Here is a 26,691-nt window from a genome sequence, read left to right as displayed (position 1 = left end):
TCCTAAAACTCTATGCAGCAAACAAGATCTGAAGGGAAGAGAGGCACTATGGGTAGCCTTAGCTCAAGAGTTTCTGGCTGGCATGATACAATGGCCAAGTCGGTTCCGAGGATGGAACAGAGACCCAACAGTCAAGAATGAATGAAGATTGACATCAGATGAAATATTCTGATGGAAAACATCTGGGGGGGAAAAAAAAAATCAGAAAGTTAGGCAAGAACAACGAAACCTGAAAATGGTTAACTCAGTAAAACCTGAAGGGGCTCGACACTAAGGGATACAGGAATAGTCAGTCCAAATGCCCAACAGTCAAGTTCTGCAGTTGCAAAAGAAGACTTTTGCCAGAACAGCAATCCTATTCAAGTTTTCCTTTAAACAGTCCTTGCTCTTTACACACTTCAACCTAAAACAAAAATAAAAACATGCTGTATTTTTAATTATTCCATGCAGAATTCAACATTTTCCTATCCAGTTTAACTGCATCAAAAAAAGGAAAACCTTTCACAAAACTGGAAAGCACAAGCTGCTATTTTTTTTTGCAAAAATATGCAATCAAGCTTAAGATATATGCCTAATTAGCAGGTGTCGACTGCAGAATAGTCAAGGCGCAAAGCTAACAAGCAAACACTTCCCCAGGATTACACCATAAAACACAACTGCCAAGCCCCAATACAAGTTCACGTGTTTATTTATTTTACTTAACATTTGTTAACCGGAAAGTCCAACTTGAAACAATGCGAGGCCCAGGGAGAAACGCTTCAGTCACGCCTTTGTAACATGGGAGGAAACTGGAGCACCCGGAAGAAACTCACACGAATGCAGGGAGGACATGCAGACTCTGCACAGAAGGCACTCCAGCAGAGAATCGAACCGGAGAACCTCTTGCTGTGAGCCAACAATGCTACCACTGCGCCGTCCAAATTGTTTGTAACTACATTCTGTTTAAATTACCACAACTTTAGTATGCAATCAAAAAAAAACAAAAAAACAAAAAACAAACAAAAATTTTTATTCCACTGTAAGTACATTTCAAGGCTTCTGGTTTGCTGATAATGTATGAAAAAAAAGGCACAAAAGGGCATCTCTCAAACCACATAGTAGCCTTCTGATTTAAGCACAAGAATGGAAACTACAGTTCTTTAACAAAAGAGAAAAATATAAGTATATTCCAAACTCAATGAAGAGGAACATGAATGAAGCAGCAAAGCTGTTCTTAAATTCTCTACTGTCAACTTAAACTATTGCAAGATAATATGGCATAACCTACCATTTATGAAATAAACGTGAACACTTTTGAAAACTTCCAATATGAAAGCCTGTCATGCCACCAAATGAAAGACATCAACAGAAGTGATAAATGAGGCTTACTAGTAGCAAAAGCAGCCTTAAGTTTGTAAACTAAACACGGTTTATTTTCCTTCACTGAGTCAATAAGTGACTCACCGGAAGGGAGTCAAAAATTAAACTTTAAAACATACCTTACCGGTATTTTCCTTTCTGCGACTCCACAGGCATTTCTACTGCTATTGGCTGTCCACCTCCTGGTACTGTACTGTTAAATCCCTACAGAGGGGGGAAAAAAATCAGTGTTGACTAATAGCCATTAAGTAACTAATTTCATTTAACACTAAAGAAGGTGATCAACCTTGCTATAAAAGTTAAAAAGGTTCACAGCAAACAAAGTCTATAAGCTGTGATCTAACGCTGCAGAAACTGCAAAAACAAATAAGCAAGCATTAAATCATAAATAAGCTTCTTAAATCATATTTAAATTACAAGTTCACACTTCTGGTACAAAATTACTGAAAGAACTGCCATCTTTGCTGGCACAAGGGATAAAGTCCCAACTACAAGCCATGTAACTCAAGTTTGACTAACTGCTCAGGTGGCTGCCATAGTTGGCATGGAGCAGGACTGGAATGGTAAGGCTTAAAAGTACAGTTTTGTACCTACCATAAATGTAGATGTCCGAACTGGATAGCATCTGCAGTCATAACAAATGGGTTGTCCTGTCGTCAGGCAGCCCTTCGGTCGGCCGGATTCCAAAGTCTGGGTCCGGCTTCGGCTGATGTCGCACTTCACCCGACGTCATCTCTGCTGGTCTTCGGGTATAAAGGCATCAGCCGACGCCATTTTCCTCAGTGTTTCTTGCCCCAGATGCCAGTTGCCCTCTTGGAAGGCTAAATTTTGGATAAATGCCAATGTTTCCAAAAAGTAGAAGGCAAACACAAAAATAAGCATGTATGTACATATATACAAACAAATACACCATAAGAGACTCCCCAGCTAGCTATTAGGAGGGTAAATACCCTAGGAGTACCACAGAGGGAAGGAGGGAGGTAATCCTGACTGCAGATGCTATCCAGTTCGGACATCTACATTTATGGTAGGTACAAAACTGTACTATGTCCTTCATGGATGCATCTGCAGTCATAACAAATGGGTAGAATACCATAGCCAAACTAGGGAGGAGGAAGAAAAATTATGGTGTAGTTAGGATCCCTTGCAGTACAGCAGTGGCAAACCCTGCTCGGGATCTAGAGTATAGAGGTAAATTATAATGCTTGGCAAATGTATGCACGGAGGTCCAAGTAGCCGCCTCAATAATGTCCTTGGTTGCCACTCCTCGTAAGAAAGCTGTGGTAGTGGCTGTAGCCCTTGTAGAATGAGGTCTTATGTTCTGTGGAATTGGTTTTCCATGGTAGGAGTAACAGAATCTTATGCAATTTCCTATCCATTTGGAGATTGTCTGTTTGGAAATTGCTTTTCCTTCCCTTCCTGTTGCATAGGCTACAAAAAGCTGGTCAGTTTTTCTGTTACTTTTGGTTCTGTCCAGGTAGTAGCGTAACTGTCTGTGTACATCCAAGGTATGCAGCATTCTTTCCCCTTTGTTTTGTGGATTGGGAAAGAAGGTAGGTAGGTGGATTGCCTGGTTTAAAGACACTCTGGATACCACCTTAGGCATAAATGTAGGATTAGTTCTCATGGACACTCTATCTTGATGGAAGATTAGGAAGGGTTGCACTGCCATTAAAGCCTGTAGTTCCGAAACCCTCCTTGCTGAGGTAATTGCCAGTAGGAAAGCAGTTTTCCATGACAGGTGTTGTAGATCTGCTGTTGCTGCTGGTTCAAACGGAGGGAGTGTCAACTTTTCTAGCACAAAGTTCAAGTCCCATGCTGGTAGTGGTGGTTTCCTAGGAGGTTTTACATTCTTGATCCCTCTGAGGAACTGCCTGAGTAGAGGATGTGAAAAGACAGGTGGATCAAAGCTGTATTCTGCTGAAATAGCTGATGCATGTATCTTGATGGAGGAATAGGACAGGCCTGTATGTAGAAGCTCTGCCAAGTACTCCAGAATGTTAGCAATATCTATGTTCGACACATCTTTTCCTCTTTCAGTACTCCAAATGACAAACCTTTTCCATTTTCCTGCATAGTTCCTTCTTGTTGAAGGTCTGCGGGCTTCAAGGATAATGTCTTTAACCCTTTGGGAAAGGTCTGGGTTAGTTGCTGCTATGTGATGTTCCAGGCAGTCAGTTGCAAGGTTTTTAGGTTTGGATGCATGATGTTGTAGTTGTTCTGAGTTAACATCAAAGGCATCAGGGGTATTGACCACATTTTCTCCCGAGACATGCTCCTCAGCAATGGGTACCAGTGTTGTTCTTGGCCAGTTCGGAGCTATCAGGATTATCCTTGGACGTTCCTCTTTGATTTTCAGTAGTACCTTGTGCATCAAAGGAAGAGGTGGAAATGCATATGCTGTCAGGCCTTTCCAGCTGAAGGATAGAGAGTCCACCTTCCATGCAAGTGGGTGGAATGTCCTTGTGCAGAATCTTTTGAGCTGGTGATTGAGTGGGGAAGCGAATAGATCTATTTGTGGCATTCCCCATTTCTTTGTGATGGCCTTGAAGATGTCCGGGTGTAGCATCCATTCGTGAGCATCCGAGGTGGTTCTGCTTAACATGTCTGCTAGGGTGTTCTCTTTTCCCGGCACAAATATTGCCTGTAACTGGATGTTGTAGCTGAGAGCCAGATTCCAAAGGTCCAAAGTCATTCTGCATAGGGGGTATGAATGAGTGCCTCCCTGTTTGTTGATGTACCACATGACTGTGGTGTTGTCTGTCCTTATCATCAAATGGCCTTCTTTGAGGAATGGTCTGAATTTTTGGATTGCCAGTTTTACTGCCAGCATTTCTTTTTGGTTTATGTGCAGGTGCAGCTGGTCCTGAGTCCACAATCCTTGTATGCATTTGTCCAGCATGTGCGCCCCCCATCCTAGGTCTGAGGCGTCCGTTGTGATGGTTTGGCTTGCTCGAAAGTTGTGGAAGGGCAAGCCTGGGTTTGACTGGCATGCTTGAGCCCACCATAGGAACTCCTGTTTTAGGCATGGGATTAGTGGTATTTCTGTTTCTAAGCTGTGCCTGTGCTGAGACCATAAATTCTTTAGGTACCACTGTAGCTTTCTCATATGCAGTCTGGCATGTGGGACCAAGATTATGCATGATGCCATGAAGCCCAAGGCCTGCAGAACTTTTCTTGCTGTTAGTTTGTTCTGCTTTGTTAATGCCAAGAAGTAAAGAGGGAGCTCTTTTTGTTTTTCTGCAGTTAGGAATGCCATTTGTTTTACTGTGTCCAATTCCGCTCCCAAGAATGTTCTTGTTTGGGATGGTATCAGCCTTGACTTTTGTAAAGTGACTGTGTATCCCAGGGCTTGTAGCAAGTAAATGACCCTTTGTAAATCTGTTGTCAGTTTGCTTTTGTTGTCCGCTTGTAACAGGCAGTCGTCCAGGTATGGATAAATTTAGATTCCCTGTACTCTGCAGTGAGCGATTACTGATGCCAGGCATTTTGTGAATACTCTGGGCGCAGTAGATAAGCCAAAGGGCAATGCTGAGAATTGATAATGCTCTGATCCTGCAAGAAATCTGAGGTATCTTCTGCAATTTGGTCGAATGGGGACGTGCAGGTATGCCTCCTTGAGATCTAGAGTTACCAGCCAACACTCCTTGCCCAGCATGGGAAGAAGTTGCTGTAGGGTCAGCATTTTGAATTTTGGGACAATGATGTATGTGTTTAAGATGGACAGGTCGAGAATAGGTCTCCAACTTTTCTCTTTTCTTGGCACTAGGAAGAGTCTGGAGTAGAATCCTTTGCCCTGTTCTGTTATTGGTACTCTTTCCACAGCTCTCATCTTTGTTAATTCCGCTATCTGCTGCAGAGCTTCTATTTTTTTGATTTGGAGGCAGGTTTGGCATTCCTCTTTTTACTGGTAAGGTGTGGAAGTGGAACCGGTAGCCTTGGTCTATGGTTTGCAAAATCCACTTGTCTTTTGTGATATAGTGCCAATTTTTCGAAAATAAGGCTAACTTTCCGCCTAATGGTGCTGCTATTTGCTCCCTGGTAGGCAGAGTCAGAGCCAAGTCACTGTGATTGTCCTGTTGCAGTGGCAGTGGTTGTGTCTGTGCCTCGGTTATTGCCTTGCCACTGTCGTCCTCTGTAGGCACCTCCTCTGGATTGATTTATGTCTCTAGAGCGTCTATTCCTGCCCCTTTGGGATCTTGTGGAGTCAGGAAAGGACCAATTTTTGGCAGGCCAGTTCCTGCTAAACCTTGGGGGCTGAACCTGTAAGAAATCTTTAACTGTTTGTACAGATTTTGCCTTTTCTTCCATTTTCTTCATTACCTGCTGGGCAGGTGTACCAAATAGACTGGCCTTATCCATAGGATCATCTAATAGCTTTGCTTTAACATGATCCGGTAAGACCTGTTCTTTCAACCATGCATGCCTTCTTATCACTGTGCCAGTCATGGCTGATCTAAATGAAGCCTCCAGTGCATCATAGCCACATTTTAAGGAATGGTTACTAACCTGTTGGATGTTATTCACCATTTCTAATACATATTTCTTATCTAAAGATTCATCAGAGGACAGTTTTTTAGTTAACTGATCAAGCATATACTCTTGGTATTGGATCATGTGAAACTGACAGTTTAAAGCTCTAGCTGAGAGAGTAGCAGAGGTGTAAACTTTTTTCCCCCATCTCTCTAAGGACCTGGATTCCCTTTCAGAAGGGAGAGGGTTTTTTGCTGAGGTCGAAGCTACTGCCTTAGGCCCCTGGGATATAGTCTCAGGATCTGCAAGTGGGGCCTTGTATAGGTGGTGATGAGTGTCTGGCACCCTGTAAAATCTATCTGGTTTGGCAGGGGCTGGAGGTAAAGTATCAGGAGCAGTGCAGACATCATTAAATGCATCATCCACAACAGGCAGTACAGGAGGTATAGCTAAGGGCCTATGTTGTGGTAAGTGCAGAAAAGTCCTAAGCCTTTTTCTTGAATCTGAGAAATCTTGCCCCTGCCATTGGAATTGTTCTTTCATGGCATGTAAGGTTTCCCCAAAGGAAAATTCCTCTGGTGGAGAGGCAGATGGAATGGATTCTTCAGCATCGGAATCTTCATAAGTAGAAAAAGGAGCCTCTGGCTGGTCTGTAATGTCTGAGTCATCCGCAGAATCATCAGAGGACACTGGCTCGGGGGGCTCTGCTCTAGGTCTCTTTTCTGGGGGCTGAGAGGCCCTGTCTGGGTGAGATTGGGATCCCCTAATTAAGGATATTAAATCTTCTGCCAGAGTAAGCATTTGTGAACTAGAAGTGGGCCTGTGTGAGGGGGGCTTAACAGGCACTGATTTAGCAGATTGGGCTGCTTTAGCCCTGGCAAAGGCCTTAATAGACATGGCTGCAGGAGGCCTAGCAGCACCACGTGCTGGGGTAGAGACATCCAAAGGGATGGTGTCTGATAAATCACTAGGAACCACAGTTGTAGGCAAAATTTCTGAGGCCGATTCAGGTAAGGTAGCAGGAGCCTCAGTAGTAGTCATGGATTCGGCTGAAGATTGACCAGTTTTCTCGGTTTCGGCCGAAACCGAGACACTCGCGGCTTGCTTAACCGTGGTTTCGGCCGAAACCACGGACCGCGAGTGTCGGTCTTTTCTTTGCGTTTTTTAACAATTTGGGTAGTCGGAGGATCCGACGGCATAATGTACGCAAAATCTGAGCCGAAAAACTGTTCAGCAAACCCCAAGCGTTCGTCGGTTGAAGGAAGCACAGGCCGAACAGGCTGCTACGTCGTGGTCTGGGCCTAAGCAAGGCAGACAGTAAGAGTGGAAATCTTTATGAGGTATTTGTTTCCCACAAGTTAAACAGTTATTGACTTTTTCTGACATCGGCTGAGGCAAGAAAGAGTCCCCAACGGGTACTTAGCTTTTAGAAGTCTTGAAGTAGTATTCGGTAGTAGTAATCTCTGGATCTGACCGACCGGCACTTGCGAACAGCTTCTGCTTCGGGCGCCACGCGGCAAGAAAGACTGAGGAAAATGGCGTCGGCTGATGCCTTTATACCCGAAGACCAGCAGAGATGACGTCGGGTGAAGTGCGACATCAGCCGAAGCCGGACCCAGACTTTGGAATCCGGCCGACCGAAGGGCTGCCTGACGACAGGACAACCCATTTGTTATGACTGCAGATGCATCCATGAAGGACATCCTGCTCACCACTCCTCAAGGGGAGGATTGGGAGGTGCAGGTCTTAGTACATACTCAATGACAGAATCCCACTGGAGACCAGGAATCATAAAGACTCCTATCAAATAAGACACAGGGCCATGTCACAAATAGATTCTTAATGCTTTCTAAGTTGGGAGTAATTTGCTCAGTGGAGCACTAGCCTAACGGTACTACTCTTAACACTTTGGTGAAATAAAAGACTTTACACGCTTACCAGAAAGACAAAACTGGGTCAGCAGTTTCATAGCCATCACCTGTAGGATGAAGACCAGCAGATATCTGGCCAGCCGAATCTTTTACTAGGCTACCCAAGCTCATCCCACATACCCAATACCCATAGCCAAGGGCACATCTCCAGACCACTAATGCCTGCAAAAGGTGGAGCAAACAAAAGGTACAGGTGTGTATACTTACCATAAATGTAGATGTTCCGAGTGTATTCACTGCTGAAGTTCTAACTTATGTGATTTCCCCCTGTGGAAGCTCTTGGCCGGCCTGTGTACCAGAGAAAAAATCTCCCTCTTCCTACAGCCAAGGGACACCCTGATTGATGTCAGTATGCTTGGGTATAAAGGGAGTCAGCTGACGTCACAATCTCATTTTTTTTTTTCTTGTTCTCATGAAGACAGGAGCCCTCCTAGATGGAAGTCAAACTCAAGGGACCTTTGACAGAGAATCCAAGAAAAGAAAGAGGCAAGAGGAGGGACCGCTTGACTAAAGAAAAAGCTTGTTCAAGCCTACCCTGTAGGCTAAGGGGGAAGGAGGGAGGGAAAGAATACTGCAACAGTGAATATATTTTATCATCTACATTTATGATAAGTATACACAACTGTATTATGTTCTTCATGTTTGACTTTTGCAGTCCTGACTTGTGGGATGATTCCAAAGCTGAGAAGGAGGGTGGAAGGTGGATTAAAGTGAGGCAAGGATGTCCTGCAAGATGGCAGTGGCAAATCCTGCTCTGGACATGGAGAAGGCTGATAAGTTGTAATGGTTGGTGAAGGTATGCATTGAAGACCAAGAAGCAGCCTCCAAGATGTCCTTGGTGAGTACCCCTTTTAGGAAGGCGGCAGAAGCAGCAGTTACCCCTAGTAGTGTGTGTCCTGACATCAGGAGGATTCTTACCATAATGGCTGTAACAGAAGGAGATGCAGTGTGAGATCCATTTAGAAATGGTCTGTTTGGAAACCTGGTTTTCCCTGAGAACTGCTGACAAAGGGCATAAACAGCCGGTCTGATTTTCTCAAAATCTTTATCCTGTCAAGATAGTAATGGAGCTGCTGATGCACATCCATGGAATGAAGAATTCTTTCCCCTATGTTTTGTGGTTTGGGGAAGAAGATAGGGAAATGTATGGCTTGATTTAAGGAGGTGTCTGTCACCACCTTGGGCATAAAGGAGGGGTTAGTCCTGAATGAGTATGTTTGGATGGAATATGAGGAAAGGTTCCACTGCCTTGAGAGCCTGCACGTAGCATCTCTACTTGGGAAACAGCCTCTGCCCTTTGGTTTGGGGGAATGTCCGGGAAGCCTGATGGCTTCAAGGGTTGCTTGAATTTGAGCTTGTAGCCCCTTGGAAAAAAAAAAGAAGTTATGTACTCACCATAACGTTCCATGTATGTAGTCCATCTCGCCGAACATTTTTACATGTGGGTTTGGAGCCGATCCTCAGCTCCAACTCGGCCGCTTAGAAAGCCTGAAAACTTCTGATTGGCTCGTGGCTAATAGGTATCCCATGATGCATGTGCACATTCCCCATATCTTGTTTGCTACTAGTCTACCAGAATCAGACATGAAAAAGAAAAGGAACAAAGGCCCGGAAGAATAAACTGTAATAAAAGGAGCCCTTGTGGCAAAAAAAAAAAACACTGTAGAAAGGGAAAAAACTGTCTCCAGATCCTCCAGGAAGGGGGCTGGTGGGTGGGTTCGTAATAATGTTTGGCGAGATGGACTACATACATGGAACGTTATAGTGAGTACATAACTTCTTTATGTTATGTAGTCCTATCTCGCCTCCATTATTACATGTGGGACAGCGTCCCTAGCATTTTGAATGGGTGGCTCATTAGAAGATACTCCTGAGTACCGTGGAACCAATCGAAGCTCTACCCCTGGAAGTTAAATCCAATTTATAATGGGAAATGAAAGTATGAGGGGTAGCCCATGTTGCTGCTGCACAAATACTATCAATAGGTGTCCTGGCTTGGAAAGCAGCAGAAGTAGAGAAGGACCTGGTGGAATGTGCTTTAACTTTAAAGGGTAATGCCTTTCCTTGAGAACTGTAAATAAAGGAAATACAACTACAGATCCAGTTTGAAAGTGTAACCTTGGAAACTGGCAAGCCCATTCTTGCCTCAGCAAAAGAAATAAACAGCTGTTCTGATTTTCTAAATTCTTTGGTCCGGTGGATATAGAAACATAGTTGCCTGTGTACATCCAATTGGTGGAATGTATACTCTGCTTTATTGAAGTGATTAGGGTAGTACACTGGCAATTCAATTGTGTGGTTTAAGTGAAATTGAGAACAGACCTTAGGAATAAAAGAAGGATTGGTCCGGAGAAAGACCCTATTCTTTGTGAAAAATTAAGTATGGAGGTTTAACAGACAGAGCCTGTAATTCAGAAACTCGCCCGGCTGAGGTTATTGCTACTAGAAAGGGAGTCTTCCAAGACAGAAACTTCAACTGACAACTATGGGCCAAGGGTGGCAGAGTAAGTCTAGACAGAACTAGATTCAGGTCCCAAGGAGGAATGGGGTCTTGCACAGGAGATCTTAACATCATGGAACCCTTAGGAAAGGATTTGCACAGTTTGTGAGACATAAGACTGGAATCATTAATCCCCAGATGAAAATTAGATATTGCTGCTAGTTGAACTCGGAGTGCAGCAGCCGCTGAACCTTGGTGAAAGAGTTCAGAAAAACTCTAGAACAATAGTAATGGGAGCTGTAAATGGATCAACTTCTCTATTGTGTGCCCATATGGAAAATCTCTTCCATTTACTATGATACAATTTTCTGGTCGAAGGCTTGTGAGAAGAGGTAATAATATGGGTTACAGCTAGAGACAAATCATGAAGCCTGACTAGTGATGGAACTGGAGCAGCCATGCTATCAGTTTGAGAGTGTGGAGACTGGGGTGAAGAGAACCTAACATGTGTGTCAGGAGGTCTGGCACTGGGTCCAGGGTCCATGGGCAGTCCAACAGGTGAGGCCTGAGGAAAGGGAACCAAATCTGACGAGGCCAGTAAGGGGTGACGAGGATCATCTTGCTTCTCAATAGCATTGCTTTCTGTATGACCTTGGGGGTGAGTGGAAAAGGAGGAAAAACATAAGCCCGGGGGCCAATCGTGGACTAGTGCATCTCTTGGAGACTCCCCCGGAGGGGGAGGATGAGAGAGAAAAAGGTGCTGCATTTGGTGTTGATGGGACTGACAAAGAGGTCGCACCAGGGTTGTCCCCACTTGTGAAAGATCATACTGGCTATTTTCTGGTTCAAGGACCATTCGTGAGATAACAAAACTGCCCTGCTTAGCTTGTCCGCTATTACGTTGGAAGTCCCCGGGATGTGTATTGCAATGAGAAAGCGTTGGGAAGTAATTGCCCAATCCCAAACTTGCATGGCCTCTCGACACAAGGGGTATGACCTGGTTCCCCCTTGTTTGTTTAAATACCAGACAACCGAGATGTTGTCGGTCTGGATAGCTATCGTCCCTAGAGGGAGAAAGTCGTAAAGTACTTGCAACGCTAGAAGCACCGTCCTCATCTCTAGGACATTGATATGCAGATGCGCCTCCTGCTCTTGCCATGTGCCTTGGACAGTCCTGCCAAGATAATGCCCCCCCCCCCCCTATCTGAGAGGCATCCGTGGTCACAGTGGCAATGGGTTGGTGCGGTACAAAGGGACTCCCTGTGGTAAGATGACCTGGTTGAATCCACCAGCATAGGTCCTTTTTGCAAAGATCTGTAATCAGGATCTGATGATGTAGAAGCAACTGTTGAAACGACCACTGGGATGACGGGAGGTATTGGAGTATTCTCATATGTAGTCTTGCTAAAGGTACCAAGGTTATGGTTGACGCCATAGTCCCGAGAAGCTGCAGCACCACCTTCGCTTTGACTCTCTGAAGGGGAAGTATTCTGTAAATATGTTGCACAAGATTCTGTATTCTGTCAGTAGGCAATCTGGCTGTCATCTTGACCGTGTCTATGTTTGCTCCTATAAAAGTTATAGACTGAGTGGGCAAAAAAGAGGATTTTTCCCAGTTTATCGAGATTCCCAACTGGGAAAGTACAGTTTTGTACCTACCATAAATGTAGATGTTCGAGTGCTAATACAGCTGCAGTCATAACAGATGGGTTCTCCTGCCGTCAGGCGGGTCCTCGGTCGGCCGAATTCCAAAGTCTAGGTCCGGCATCGGTTGTCGTCGCTTCTTCCCTGACGTCAGTGCGACAGGGGTATAAAAGAACCAGCAGACACCATTTTCTTCAGTTTTTCTTGCCCCAGATGTCAGGTGCCCCCAGAAAGAAGGCAATACATAAAATTATGTAATAATGCAATGCAATATAATCAAAGTTGCAATGCAATATAATCAAAGACCAGTAGTTGCAAGCAAATACACCATAAAAGAATACCCCTAGAGGGGAAGGAGGGAGGGAAACCTGGACTGCAGCTGTATTAGCACTCGAACATCTACATTTATGGTAGGTACAAAACTGTACTATGTTCATCGTGCATACAGCTGCAGTCATAACAGATGGGTAGAATCCCAAAGCTAAGAAAGGGGTGGTAGGCACTAGGTGGAACTAGGAGGAGCCAAAATGCCCTGCAAGACTGCAGTGGCAAAGCCTGCTCTAGATTTGGAGTATAATGGTAGGTGGTAGTGCTTGGAGAAGGTATGCACAGAACTCCAAGTGGCTGCTTCTAAAATATCCTTGGTAGGAACTCCTCTGAGGAAGGCTGCAGAGGTGGCTGTGGCCCTGGTAGAATGAGTTCTAATGCCTGTAGGTACAGTTTTGCCATGAAAGGAATAGCAAAAGCGTATGCAGTGGGCTATCCATTTTGAGATTGTCTGTTTGGAAATTGGCTTTCCTTGAGCTCCTACCGCATAGGCCACAAAAAGCTGTTCTGATTTTCTGAAAGGTTTTGTTCTGTCCAAATAATAACGCAGTTGTCTGTGGATGTCCAAGGAATACAGTAATCTCTCCCCTTTGCTTTGAGGATTAGGATAAAAAGTGGGTAAATGTATGGCCTGATTTAAAGCTACCCTGGATACCACTTTAGGCATAAAGGATGGGTTGGTACGTAATGAAACTCTGTCCTGATGGAAGATGATAAAAGGCTGGACAGCCATAAGAGCCTGTAGTTCTGAAACTCTACGAGCTGAAGTGATAGCCAGAAGGAAAGCTGTTTTCCAGGACAAATATTGTAAATCTGATGAGGCAGCTGGCTCAAAAGGAGGCAAAGTCAGTTTTTCCAGAATGAAATTAAGATCCCAAGCAGGTATTGGTTGTTTCCTTGGTGGTCTTAAATTCTTAGCCCCTCTGAGGAACTGTCTTAATAGAGGGTGAGAGAATAAAGGTGGATCAGTGTTGTATTCTGCAGAAATGGCTGAGGCATGGATTTTGATGGAGGAGAACGAAAGTCCAGTGCTTCGCAGTTCAGCCAAATATTGTAGTATGTGAGGTAAATTCAGTTTTCCAGGGCTCTGGCCCTTTTTCTCATTCCAGACACAAAAACGTTTCCATTTTGCGGAGTAAGCTTTTCTAGTTGATGGCCTTCTGGCCTCCAAAATGACATCCTGCACCTCCTTGGAGAGCAGGACCTGCTGCGATGCTAAGGAATCTTCCATGCGGCTAGATTGAGTGTTTTCAGCTGACTGTGAAGAGTTTTGAAGCTGTGCTGAGTCAGAAGAAGAGGCATTAGAGGCAGGGTCCATGGTGGGGAATGCGTCAGGCTCCTCAGGAGTGGGTACCAGTGTTGCCTTGGCCATTCCGGAGCAATGAGGATCATCTTTGGTCTGTCTGCTCTGGTCTTCAATAGTACTTTGGGCAGCAGAGGAAAAGGTGGGAAGGCATAAACTGTCATTGATGTCCAACTGAAAGAGAGAGCGTCCACTCTCCAGGCCTTCGCATGGAAGATCCTTGAGCAGAATTTTGTCAATTGATGATTTTTGTGGGAGGCAAAGAGATCTATGTCTGGCCTTCCCCATTCTTGGATTATTTCTGTAAAAACTTTTGGATGCAACCTCCATTCGTGTGGATCTGTCATATTCCTGCTTAGGTTGTCTGCCAGCGTGTTTTCCTTGCCTGGCAAGTACTGTGCTTGTAGCTCCATTTGTAAGTCCATGGCCATGTTCCAAAGTGACATAGCCAGTCTGCATAGGGGATAAGAATGTGTTCCTCCCTGCTTGTTTATGTACCACATAACTGTGGTGTTGTCTGTTCTTATCAATAGCTGACCTGGTTGTAGAAGGTCCTTGAAAGCTATAATAGCATTTATTACTGCTAGCATTTCTTTTTGATTGATGTGAAGGTGCTTTTCTTTTTTGGACCATTTGCCCTGAATGCACCGGTCTGTCATGTGCGCCCCCCCCAGGCGATGTCCGAGGCGTCTGTTGTGATGACTTGATTTGCTTGAGGTTTGCTGAATGGAAGACCTGTGTTTGTTTGACATGCTTGAGCCCACCACAGAAATTCCTTTTGCAGACATGGAATTAGTGGTATTATTGTTTCCAAACTGTGGCTGTGTTGAGACCATATGTTTTTAGGTACCATTGTAGTTTTCTCATATGCAGCTTTGCACATGGGATTAGTAAGATGCAAGATGCCCTGAATCCCAGAGCCTGCAGGATTTTCCTTGCAGTCAGCCTGGTGCAATTTGCCAGTGTTCTGAAATATTGAATTAGTTGCCCCTGCTTCTCTGGCGTGAGGTAGGCCATCTGGGTGTTTGTGTCCAAATTGGCACCCAGGAAAATTATCTTCCGAAAGGGTATTAGTCTTGATTTCTCTTTGTTGACTGTGTATCCCAGAGAGTTTAATAACATTATTACATAAGCCAGATGTTTCAGAAGAAAGTGCTTGCTGTCCGCTTGGATCAGGCAGTCGTCCAAATAAGGGTATATTTGTATCCCTTGAAGTCTGCAGTAGGCAATTACTGATGCCAGGCATTTCGTGAATACTCTGGGCGCAGTAGATAAGCCAAAGGGCAATGCAGAGAATTGATAATGGGTTGAACCTGCAAGAAATCTGAGGTATCTTCTGCAATTTTGTCTGATTGGGACATGCAGGTATGCCTCCTTGAGGTCCAATGTTACCAGCCAAGACTCCTTGCCCAGCATGGGAAGAAGTTGCTGTAGAGTGAGCATCTTGAATTTTGGTACGAGTAGGAATGTGTTTAGGATGGAAAGATCCAAAATAGTTCTCCAATCTTTTCCCTTCCTTGGCACCAGAAATAACCTGGAATAAAAACCTTGACCTTGTTCGTGTGTAGGTACCTCTTGAATAGCTTTCATGTTTATAAGATCTGAAATTTTCTTTTGTGCCTCTGCCCTTTGATTGTGTGGCAGGTTTGGCATGCCTTTCATTTTTGGAAGGGTATGAAAATGGAATTTGTAGCCTCTGTTGTCCAGGATCCATTTGTCCTTTGTGACATGCCAATTTTTTGAGAATAGTGCCAGCTTTCCTCCTAAGGGGGCTGCCATTTGAGACCTGGTTGGCATGCAAAGGGGAAAGTCATTGGGTTTGCTTTCTGAAAGATTGCGAGTTGTCCTCACCACCTCTTTGTGTAGGAGCTTGCCATTGTCTGCCTCTGTACGAGCCTTGAGATTGTCCTCTACCCCTCGGGCGCCTGTATCTGCCTCTTTGGGGTCTGTCTGTGGCAGGAAAGGACCAGTTTTTGGAAGGCCAATTTCTACTAAAACGTGGGGGTTGAACCTGCAGAAATTCTTTCACAGTTTGCATTGATTTAGCCTTTTCCTCCATTTTCCGTAATACTTCCTCAGCATTTGCCCCAAATAGTACATCCTTTTGAAGAGGGGCTTCTAATAATTTAGCTTTGACATGATCAGGCAAGGCTTCTTCCTTGAGCCAGGCATGCCTACGTATGACTGAGCCTGTAACAGCAGCTCTACATGAGGCCTCTAGAGCATCAAAACCACATTGTAAGGTATGTTTACCCACTTGTTCTGCACTATGCATCAAATCCTGCAACTCCTTCATGTCTGGTTGTTCAGGTTGTGACATTTTACTTTTCAATTGAGATAACAGAAACTGTTGGTATTTTAGCATATGAAACTGACAGTTAAAGGCCCTCATGGATAAGGTAGCCGAGGTATATACCTTTTTTCCCCACCTTTCTAAGGATCTGGAATCTCTCTCGGAAGGCAAAGGGTTTTTGGCAATGGAGGCCTTAACTCCCTTGGGCCCCTGTGAGATGGTTTCTAGGTCAGCAGCATGGCTTTTGTATAGAAATTGGTGTGAGTCAGGAACCCTGTAGTACCTGTCAGGCTAACTGGAGCTGGAGGAAGAGAGTCCGGGTTAAGGCAGGCCTCCGAGTAAACATCATCTAGGATGTCCAGGACAGGAGGTATAGCCAGAGGCCTGTGCTGGGGTAACAAAAGAAATTCCCTGAGCCTTTTCTTGGAATCTGAATAATCCTGGCCTTCCCAGTGGAAGTGTTCCCTTAAGGTATGCAGAGTTTCACCAAATGAGTAATCCTCAGGGGGGGATACAGAAGGAATAGACTCCTCTGCATCAGAGTCTTCAAAAGGAGAGTAAGACTGTTCCTGATAATCAGAGTGCTCTGAACTAATGGAGCCCTGATCAGAGGAGGGGGAATCTTCCTCCACTCTGGGTCTTTTGTCCGGAGGTGGCTGAGAACCTCTGATTAGAGTAATTAAATCCTCAGCCATTTTAAGCATCTGTTTCTTAGGCATGGGGCCTGAAGATGGGCCCTGTGTAGCTGGTCTCTTAGGGTGCATGGTAGCTTTAGACTTGGTGAAAGCCTTGATGGAGAAAGAAGAGGAAGGTCTGAAGACACCTTGAGTGGAGGTGGACCTGTCCACATTCTGTGTTTCAACGCCAAGCGTGGCTTCGGTATCTGTAGTCAGGGTGTGGGCCGAGGAGCCTGCGACCTCGGGTACAAGAGACACCGCCAAAGATGTGTCGTCGGTAATCAGGGGCTGCGTAGGCGCCTCGCTGAGAACCGGACCACGTGTAGTCGGCTTTGGCGTGGTGTCGGTAGAGGCCGCGGACCTCGAGTGTCGGTCCTTGCCTTTGCGTTTTTTAGACAAAACCGGAGTCGGAGTATCCAACGACATAGTATAGTTAAATGCTTTCCCAAAAAAATGCTGGGTGAAATCCACCCGACGCTTAATAGTGCGTTTGTTGAATGTAGCACAAAAGCGACAGACCGAGACGTCGTGGTCTGGGCCTAAACAAGGTATACAGAGGGAATGGAAATCCTTATGCGGTATTTGCTTCCCACAAGAAATACAATTATTAACTTTGTCTGACATCGGTCTGAGGCAAGAAAAAGTTTCCCCAACGGGATACTTAGCTTTTAAGAAGACTTCGGTTCCAAATTTTTTGTAATCTCAGGAGCTGGCCGACCGGCACTTGCGAACTGCTTCTGCTTCGGGCACCGCGCGGCAAGAAAGACTGAAGAAAATGGTGTCGGCTGGTTCTTTTATACCCCTGTCGCACTGACGTCAGGGAAGAAGCGACGACAACCGACGCCGGACCTAGACTTTGGAATTCGGCCGACCGAGGACCCGCCTGACGGCAGGAGAACCCATCTGTTATGACTGCAGCTGTATGCACGATGAACATCAGAGCTTGATTGTGTAATCACTAGAGTGAATTAGGCGATGCCTGGTGGTGGCGGTCAGGTGCCAATCGTCTTGGATTCCCAGACGCTGCAAATGAGCTGTGACTACTGCCATGCACTTGGTGAACACCCGGGGGGCTGTGGTGAGACCAAAGGGCAGCACCCAAAATTGGTAATGATTGGCTCCCAGCCAGAAGCGTAGGTAGCTCCTTGATGCTTTGTCCATCATTATGTGGTAGTAGGCATCCTGGAGATCTATTGAGCACATCCAGCTGTCAACTCCCCAACAAAGGGAGTATGGATTGTAGAGAGTGACCATTCGGAACTTGGACTTCTTTACATGTTCGTTTAACCTGCTGAGGTCTAGGATGGGTCTCCAGTCCCCTGTTCTTTTTGGAACTAAAAAAAACCTGGAGTATGTTCCGAATTCTGTCTGGTCTGTTGGGACCTTTCGGATGGCTCTTTTTAATAGCAGCTTTTCTATCTCTATAGCCGCTTGATCCCTGTGATTGGGTGGTACATCTGGGATCCTTTTGGGAGGGCGTGGTGGATGGGAAAGGGGTATAGAGTAACCTCTGGTAATGATGTCTTGTAACCACTTGTCTCGAGTGAGATTTAGCCAGGCTTCTGGGTACAAGGACAGGTGACCCCCGACCGGCTCCAGAGACGCACAGTCGGGTTCCACATCAGGAACGCTGATAGGGATGGTCACGAAAGGAATCGCGACCTCCCTGATTTTGTGGGCCTCCCCTGCCTCTAGGGTGACGTCTGCCATTATTTCCTCCCACCCTGCCTCTGAAGGAGGAATCACCCTGTGTGTCCTGGAAAGGTCTCTGTGATTTCTTGAACCACATTTTGCCGCTCTTCTGACCTTTAGGGTAAGGTCTAGAAGGAACGGTAAAACTGACTCCCACGCCAGAGCGTCTTTCCTTCCTGCACACACCTGGTGAGGGTATCTTTCACCTTGGGTCCAAAAAGAGAGGATCCGTCCATGGGAGCACTGATGAATGTAGACTTGAAAGGCTCAGCAAAGTTGCATAGACGCATCCAGGAATGTCTCCTTAATGAGACTCCTGAACCCACCACCCTACTCGCACCATCAGCTACATATGAGATCAGCCGCATGGAGGAGTTAACAATAGATGTGAGGGTAGCCAACTGAGCCGACACTGTAGATGGGACTGCTTCAGTCTAGGTACCCTGAAGAGCATCTCCCAACTCCTTTAGGAGATCTCTCTGAAGTCTCATAAAATGTGATAGTTCAGCGATCGGAGTGTAAAAGCCGCTGAAGAGACGATATGCTTCCCATACCTATCAATCGTTCGGGATTCCTTATTAGGTGGATGGATAGAAGTAGTCGTCTCTGCTAGCTCCTTTTAGTGGCCGCCGCCACCACCATGGCATTAACAGGTAAACCCTTAGGTAAAAACTCTTTGTTCTTAGGGACGGAAAGAAATTTATTCGGTCTCCTGGGGACCGGTTCCACAGCGTCGGGAGTCTGCCATGCTTTTTGACTCACGAGATCTAGCAATTCATCAAATGGAGAAGACACCCATGAAGCTGAGGGTTGAGAACCAAAAGCCTTCAGGTACACTGACTCCCCATCAGAAGGGATAACGGTGGGCCAGCCGCCTCTCTGCTTGATGATCTCCAAAATGTCTGCAAAGGAGACATCTTCAGAGGATGACTTAGGGGACCCCTCCGACTCATCGAGGTCAGTGTCAGATGTGACAGACTCATCAGGGGAGTTTACATGCTTCCTCTTACATGATCTCTTCCAAGGGGGCTCCTCAGTGGGGTCTTCTGGGGAGGCCTCGGAAGATCGGGGACCACCCAAACGGTGGTTCTGAGGCTGTAAGTCTCTACCATCCCGGGAGAGAGAGGATGCTGAGACCGTAGTTGGCACTTGAGGGAGTATAGCATCGGTACTCCTAAGTGCTAAGGATGAACTATCCAACATGCTCCTCATCTTCACGAAAACTGATTCTTCCGGCTCAGAATGACGCCCCTGCTCCATGGAGAGTGTAGGCGCTGATGGCTTCAAAGGAATCGGCTCCGAGAACAATGTAGGGTCCGAGCTCACTCAGGCCAACGCACCAAGAGGAAGACTCGGCACCAAAGAGGTTCGGTTCCAAGTGTCCCCCTCAGGCCCGACCGAAGAGCTTCGGACCCTAGACACTTCGGATGGCGCCGACAGTGTCGGAGCGGGGCTCGGCTCTGAGACAACCACCCAGGGTGCTGGAGCCGAGGACACCACTGTAGTCAGTACCGACAGCATCAGCTCCAAAGGCCCAATCTGGGTTGGAGGAGGAAAAAGAGCAGGGTCGGTAACAGGAGTCGGCTCAGAGACAGAAGTGCTCGGAGCCGATAAAAATGTTGCCAAGGCCGACGACTTAAGGAGTCTGAGCAGCACTCTCTCGATGTCCTCTTCAGAAAAGCTCCTGGAGGATCTGGAGGACAGTGTTGGAGACCTCGCACTCTGTAATATAGGTGATTTTAAAATAGGGGAGACCGGTGGAATGTCTGTAGACCGGCTCCGAAGAGGACTGCTGGTGATCGGCACCAAAGCACTGGGTGCCGACACTGCAATGTCTGTGTCCAGAATCTCGATCAGCTAAAGGACAGTGGAGCCGAAGAGACAGAGACCATCTCCGATTTAGGTAACTTCTGTGGAGGTTCAGAGACAGAAGTTGAGGCTGGAGAAGGCCTTTTGGAGGTCTTGCCCTTATCTTTACTAGAAGAATGCGACCTAGCAGAGGAGGACGAGCTGGCTAGGTCTTCCTTGAATGAAGATTTTAACAATCCTTTTAGAATCAACTTATTCTTCCATTCCTGGAGCACTCTAGGACTAAAGGAATGGCAAAAGAGACAAGTCTCTTGAAGATGTATGGCCCCTAAACAGTACACAGAGATGCTATGTCCATCAGTGATGGACATTTTTTTGAGAGCATTTAGTACACTTTTTAAATCCTGTTTATGCTCTTTATGTTCTTTAGACATAATTGCATTCTCAATAGGCGATTGAAGAGAACTAAAACAACACACTCACTCAACAAGAGAGGAACTAGATCCTCTAACCTAAACAGATCTAGCCCTATTTCTCATGACAAACAACCAGGGAAGTTTTACTAGGTTCTCTAACTTAAACAAACCTAATGTAAAGGAAAGAGAAACAGGCTAATACATCTAAGTAAAACGGTTTAGTCAAACACACACATTCATGGGAACACACACAAAAAAGGCCAACAGGCCCAAAATTTTATAGCAGAAAAGTCAAATCTGGTTAAATTGACACAATCGGTTATCACAATAAGGCTAACAGCAATAAGAAAAGCACTTCACATGAAGTTAAAAACTTATAACAAGCAGAATAATAAAGAACTAAATCACTTAGCCATGGTCAACCAAAAGAAGCTTCCGACTGAAAACGCGGCAAACGAGATCTGGGGAATGTGCGTATGCATCATGTGATACCTATTAGCCACGAGCCAATCAGAAGTTTTCAGGCTTTCTAAGCGGCCGAGTCGGAGCCAAGGATCGGCTCCGAACACGCATGTAATAATGGAGGCAAGATAGGACTACATAACATTGGCTAGTACCCAGTGGTCTGAAGTAATGAGGGACCAATTCCCTTGGAATAATGCTAGCCTCCCACCAAGTCGAGAAGGGAGTAAGGGAGGGGGAAACTATCATGAAGAGTCATAATTGTTCCCTGCCAGGGGCATGTGGTCTGGAACTCCTTGACCTAGAGTTTTCCGATTGGCACTGCCTGGGTCTTAGCACCAAAGAGGCTTTCTTTGTTTAGCCTTAGATTGGTAAGGAAAGGACCAATGCTTTGTAGTTTCTACTGAAACGAGGGCGCTGCTTCTACAGGAAATCTAACAATCTGCACAGACTTGGCCTTGTCTTCCATTTTTTTGAGCACAACTTCTGCTATGGGGTCAAAGAGAAATTCCTTGTTCAATGGGGTATCCATCAGGTTTGATATGACGTGCTCTAGGGGGGACTGTTCCCTCAGCCATGTCTCTCTCCTAATTACAGAGCCTGTAGCTGCAGCCCTGCTGGCAGCTTTCCACAGCATCATACCCACAGTGCAGGGAATGTTTTGCTACCCAGGAGCTGGAATTGAAGGTCCAGTAACTCCTTAGAGAGGCCCTTGTTCTCTAAAGTCATACCTCATTTGCTCCAGTAAAGTCTCCTGGGATTTTATCATGGATAACTGGCAATTTAATGCCATCATAAATAAGGTGGCAGAAGTGTCAACTTTTTTTGCCAGCTCTATCTAGGGCCCTACTTTCTTTACCAATGGGCAAGGAATTTCTCGGTCTCCTTTAAGACCATGGGTCATGAACCCTGGGTCAGCTGCAGGATTTTTAAAGAGATGCTTATGAGCATCCAAAACCCCACAAAATCGGTCAGGTTTTCTAAGGGCAGGAGCGAGGAAGTCTGGCTTCAACGAAGAGCCCTGAAATAAATCATCCACAACCTCCAAAACATGAGAGATTGCAAGGGGTTTATGTTTTGAGAGGTTGAGAAATTCCCTTATCCTTTTCTTGGACTAAGGGCAATCCTGGGCATCTCATTGGAAATGTTCCCTCAAAGTGTTTAGTGTTTCCCCAAAAGATAAATCCTCAGGAGGAGAAACCGAAGGCAGATTGTCCTCAAAGTCAGGAGTCATCAAAGGATGCCATGGAGGGGTCCTCCTCAAAAGAAGAATCCTCCTGGTCAGATTACTCAACTGACTCAAAGGAATCAGCAAGGACTTCTGGAAGGGGATCTCCCTCTTTCCTGGGAAGGATTTAGAGGGAGGTTGCCTGCCTCTAACAAAGGAAATAGGTCCTCTACCAATCTCACAAGATCCTGCTGATAAACATGTGAGTGGAGGCTGGTAGGCCTTGGCTGGGGCCGAGACGAAGCCACTTCCTAGGAGTAGCTCTCTGTTTAGGCTTGGCAATGTCCGGAGCATGGACTCCCTTTTCCCTTAGAGCAATGGCTGAAGTCATGGTTGGCGCAGCACATCTGCTGTGCTGCTGTCGTCGGAAGCAGAGACCTACAGAGTAATCCCAGACTCAAACGAACCGAGTCCTAAGGCTTGGGCAGATGTTGAGGAACCCGGAGACGTATCGGATAGCTGGCTAGATGAATCCAGGAAACTTGACTAGGCTACCCAACCTCCTCCCTCATACCCATACCCAAGGACACATCTCCAAACCACTAAAGCCTGCAAAAGGTGGAGCAAACAAAACAGGAGAAAGGAAACAAATCAGAAATCTATCAGATCATCATCCACTAGGCCATTAGCAATATGGAGGGTGGGAATACTAAATCTGAGACTGCCAACCCAGACGTAGAGTTACAAAAAGTAACTTTATATCAGAGGATGGCAATTTTAGTCACTTATAGGACAGAGTCCAAAGCTTACTCCCTTTGGGTGCAACTCCATGAGAAAAAGCTTAAAACTAATTAGGCACCAAAAGTACACAACACCCTGAAAAAACATAACCTTCTAGAGGAGCATGGTAGGGCTCACAGGAAGATGTTGTTATAGCTTTACCGATAACTGCTGCAAAGTTAAATTAAAACAGCTTTCAAAGCGACAGTAAACTGACAGATCCCAGAAGACAGTATATTATTCTTCTGAAAATGTGTAGCAGGATGTTATGATATGCAAAGGAAAAACTTAAAGCCAAAAAGCTGTGTCAGCTCTGATTACACAAAAAACATGCGCACCACAGAGGCCAAGTTTGGGTGTTCTTCATTAAAAAGGATGACAGACATATAAATTAAATCTAAGCCATCTATGCAAATGCACAAGAAAGAAAGGAAAAACAAAAAAAAGGATGCATCTCTGAGAATTTAAATTTTAAATGACCTGAAATTTAAGGGAAAGTGCACAAGGCCCATCAACTAGAAAATTCTAGACAACAAAACAAAACAATACAATACAAATTCAACACACAGTATTAGGACTGGCTATAGAGCAGTACAGGCTGGTCTAAAAGCTTCAAGGATCAATGTCCTCCAAGAGACGACAGCTATGAAACCTCCTAGAGACAGTATGCTGCAAGAAAATACATGGGCATGCATGTGACTTAACATACAAATAAAGAGCATTTCTTTGTATACTTTTATACAAAAGAGAACTATAAATGTAACAGGTGTACAACTGTTCAAGAACAGACATCTATATCTGAAACGGATGAGCACAAATTAGCCAAAAGGAAAAAAGAAAAGACTACCAAACATTTGCTATGACTGTATACCTATACATACACACACACACACACGTGTGTGTGTGTGTGTGCGTGTGTATGCACATATACACACATATATAACAATATATATATATATATATATACATACATACACGCACGTGTATTTTATATATATATATATATATATATATATATATATATATATATATATATATATATATATATGTATACATACATATACACACACACACACGTGTATTTATATATATATATATATATATATATATATATATATATATATAAATACACGTATATTTTATATATACATCTACACACACATATATATATATATACATACACACACACATATATATATATGCATATATATATATATATATATATATATATATATATATATACACACACACACACACACACACACACACACACACACACGAGTATACATGTCTATAGATGTGTATGTATGTACATGCATGTAAAAGTGTTACACATGCAAGCTATGTACTTACCATAACAACAGACGAATAGGAAGAGTTTCTAAACTTGAGTTCTTCCAGTCATTCCCCTAATGCTACTCTCCTGGACCTATCTCTGAATCAAGTTTGAGAGCTTTAAGGAAAGAGGTAAAAATGTTTCATTTAAGAAGTACTTTTATGTCATGTAATCTCTGTGGACCTCAAAGATGCCTTCTATGTTGATGCAGATTTAGCATGGAAAGAGGCATGGGGGCAATTTGTGGGTATGTTGTAATGTACAGGCAAGGAGCATGCAGATGCATCATTAGGTTAAGTATATCTCTTTGTCTGTCAAAATCCAGTCTGTACACTGCAAGTATCAGACCTGATCTGTAGCAGGACAACTTGGGTGGCACCATCAGAAAACACAACAAAGTAACGTGGGTACCAAGGAAGCCCTGAATCTAAACTAAGTCAAGCAAAGGTATAGAAATGAGGTCCATGTATCAGAAATACAGATGTCATCTAAGGAAAAGTTTCTGGTACAAGCTAATGTAAAGGTTAATGATATTGAAGCAAGGTTTAGGATTATGCGGAAGAGACCTGTGGCTAGATTAACAGCAGTAAAACAATGTATTGAGACAGCCACCTTGACAAAGTAGTTTTTGCTTTCCAGTTCAGACTGTCAGTTGCAAAGGGAAATAAAGAGCAGAATGTCTGCTTATATTGTTTAGAACATTCTGATAAAATTAGTTGCTTACGATCATTATGTCAATACAGTCTAGTTAGTATTCAATAGTAGACTAGTTAAGAAGTAGAAAAATGGGGAAAGAACACTGAAGATGTACAGATTCTAAGAATAAGAGGCTACCCTACACATTAAAGCTGGGTTGGATCTTAAGGTATCCCTCTCCTTATGAAAAATTATATATAGAGGTGAAAATTACATGACCTGCCGAGACCCTTCTGACTAAAAAACTGCCACCAAGAACAATCTTTTCCAACTGAGATACTTCAGCTGTAAGTAAGTAAGGTTTTCAAAGAAAAAAATTAAGATCCAACAGGAGAGAGATTCTTCATAGGTGATCTCAGCTGAAAAGTGCCCCGTAAGAATGCCTTTCAGGCTTTTTGTCATGCCAATATGTGGTTAAATCTATAATGGGAATTAGAAATTGCCGAAAGATGCACCCTTAGTGGAGTAAAACTGGAGTTCTTACTAATAATTTCAGCTAAACTGTGGAGTACAGTACATATAAGTTCTGTAAAGGGATCTAGACCTTGACTTGTGGCTAGTATGGAGAATTTCTGCTATTCTCTTTGTAGACAGTTTCTGTGCTACAGTAAGGGCCTGAACCATCCTGAAGAGGTAAAATGACCCTTGCTAATAATGGAATTAATGAAACCATGCAGTTAATTTGAGGTCATAGAGGGATGGATGAGACCTGCCAGGAGTCCAGCATGAAACTAACAGGAACTAAGAACCAAGAGTGAACAATGGGAAACTGTAGCAGTTTGGGACAAAATGGGGTAATCAGAATTACTTTGGCCTTGCACAATATCACTTTTTGAATGAACTTCATGAGTAAGCAGAAAGGGGAAAACATGTAAAGTACACTTGGGGCAGCTGACTGACTAATGCACCCCTGGGTATCTAACCTACTAGTAGATAAGAGTAAAGAAGTTGCGTTTGGTGTTGCTTGATGATGCAAAAAAGGCTAAGCATGGCTTCCCCTACCGATGAAAACTCAGTATGTGTAGACATATTTAAGGTTCACTTGAGAGACAATTGCACATATCTGGTTAGCTTAGTCTTAACCAAGGACGAGAACAACAGTAAGAAAGTGTTGAGAGCTGCTGCCCATTCCAATATCCCCACTGCCTCTCCACAAAGAGGGCAAGATCTGGTTCATTCTTATTTATTGATATACCAAACAACTGAGGTATTACCCAATAGTATGTAAACTGTACCTTGTGGAAATAAGCCCGGAAAGGCCTGCAACAACGGGACTGTCTTTATTTCCAAAATGTGTGTGTGCAATGTGGCCTTGCACAACATCCAAGTCTCTTGGACAGTCTGTAAATGAAAACACCTCACATTCCAGAGAAGACACTTCTGTGGTGAGTGTGGCCAGTGGAAGTGGACTGAAGAAGGGGCAACCTTTGCTGAGGCTAGAGGACTGGAGTCACCAATGCAGATGCTTGTGGAAGGCTTTGGATACCATTGTACCTTGAAGGTGTAATGTAGGCCTCTGATGTAATATTTGGTCCCAGGCAGAATAAAGACCATTACTGCCATTAGTATTGGAACCCTTAACACAAGGGATACACATGGTGTCTAGATTTGTAGAAGTAGGCCTGACGAACAACTAAACTAGGGAAATTCTTTCTGGTGACAAGCTGGCTATTTTGAAACTTGTGCCATAATGATGGCCTACAAACATCCATCTCTGATAGCTTAATCTGCAGTTTTGCAGTGTTTATTGCATTTCTTAAAAAACAAACAAAGCTGGAGCAAAGAATCCATTACTTTTAACAAGGAATCTCTTGAGAAAGCAACTAGAAGCCAGTTGTCAAGACACCAGAAAACTCATTCACAGCAGTCTCAAGAGAGCTGCTAA

The 26,691-nt window shown here is 44.5% G+C and overlaps 1 protein-coding gene across 5 annotated transcripts in view; it reads right to left on the bottom strand.

Moving 5' to 3' along the window:
* The window catches only part of ZNF280D (zinc finger protein 280D), a 3,097,091-nt gene that overhangs the window by 2,920,133 nt on the left and 150,267 nt on the right, over window positions 1-26,691 (bottom strand). For 4 of the 5 annotated variants that reach the window (XM_044078966.1, XM_044078968.1, XM_044078970.1 and 1 more), the window contains exon 2: window positions 1,479-1,563. The gene's annotated coding sequence lies outside the window, so the exon portion shown is untranslated. The remainder of the gene's footprint in view (window positions 1-1,478; window positions 1,564-26,691) is intronic. The other variant, XM_044078967.1, reaches the window with a different exon arrangement.

The sequence above is a fragment of the Protopterus annectens genome, chromosome 7.part1, assembly GCF_019279795.1.
Source record: "Protopterus annectens isolate FY-2018-M chromosome 7.part1, PAN1.0, whole genome shotgun sequence".
Lineage (NCBI taxonomy): Eukaryota > Metazoa > Chordata > Ceratodontiformes > Protopteridae > Protopterus > Protopterus annectens.
This window is presented reverse-complemented; position numbering and strand designations above follow the sequence as displayed.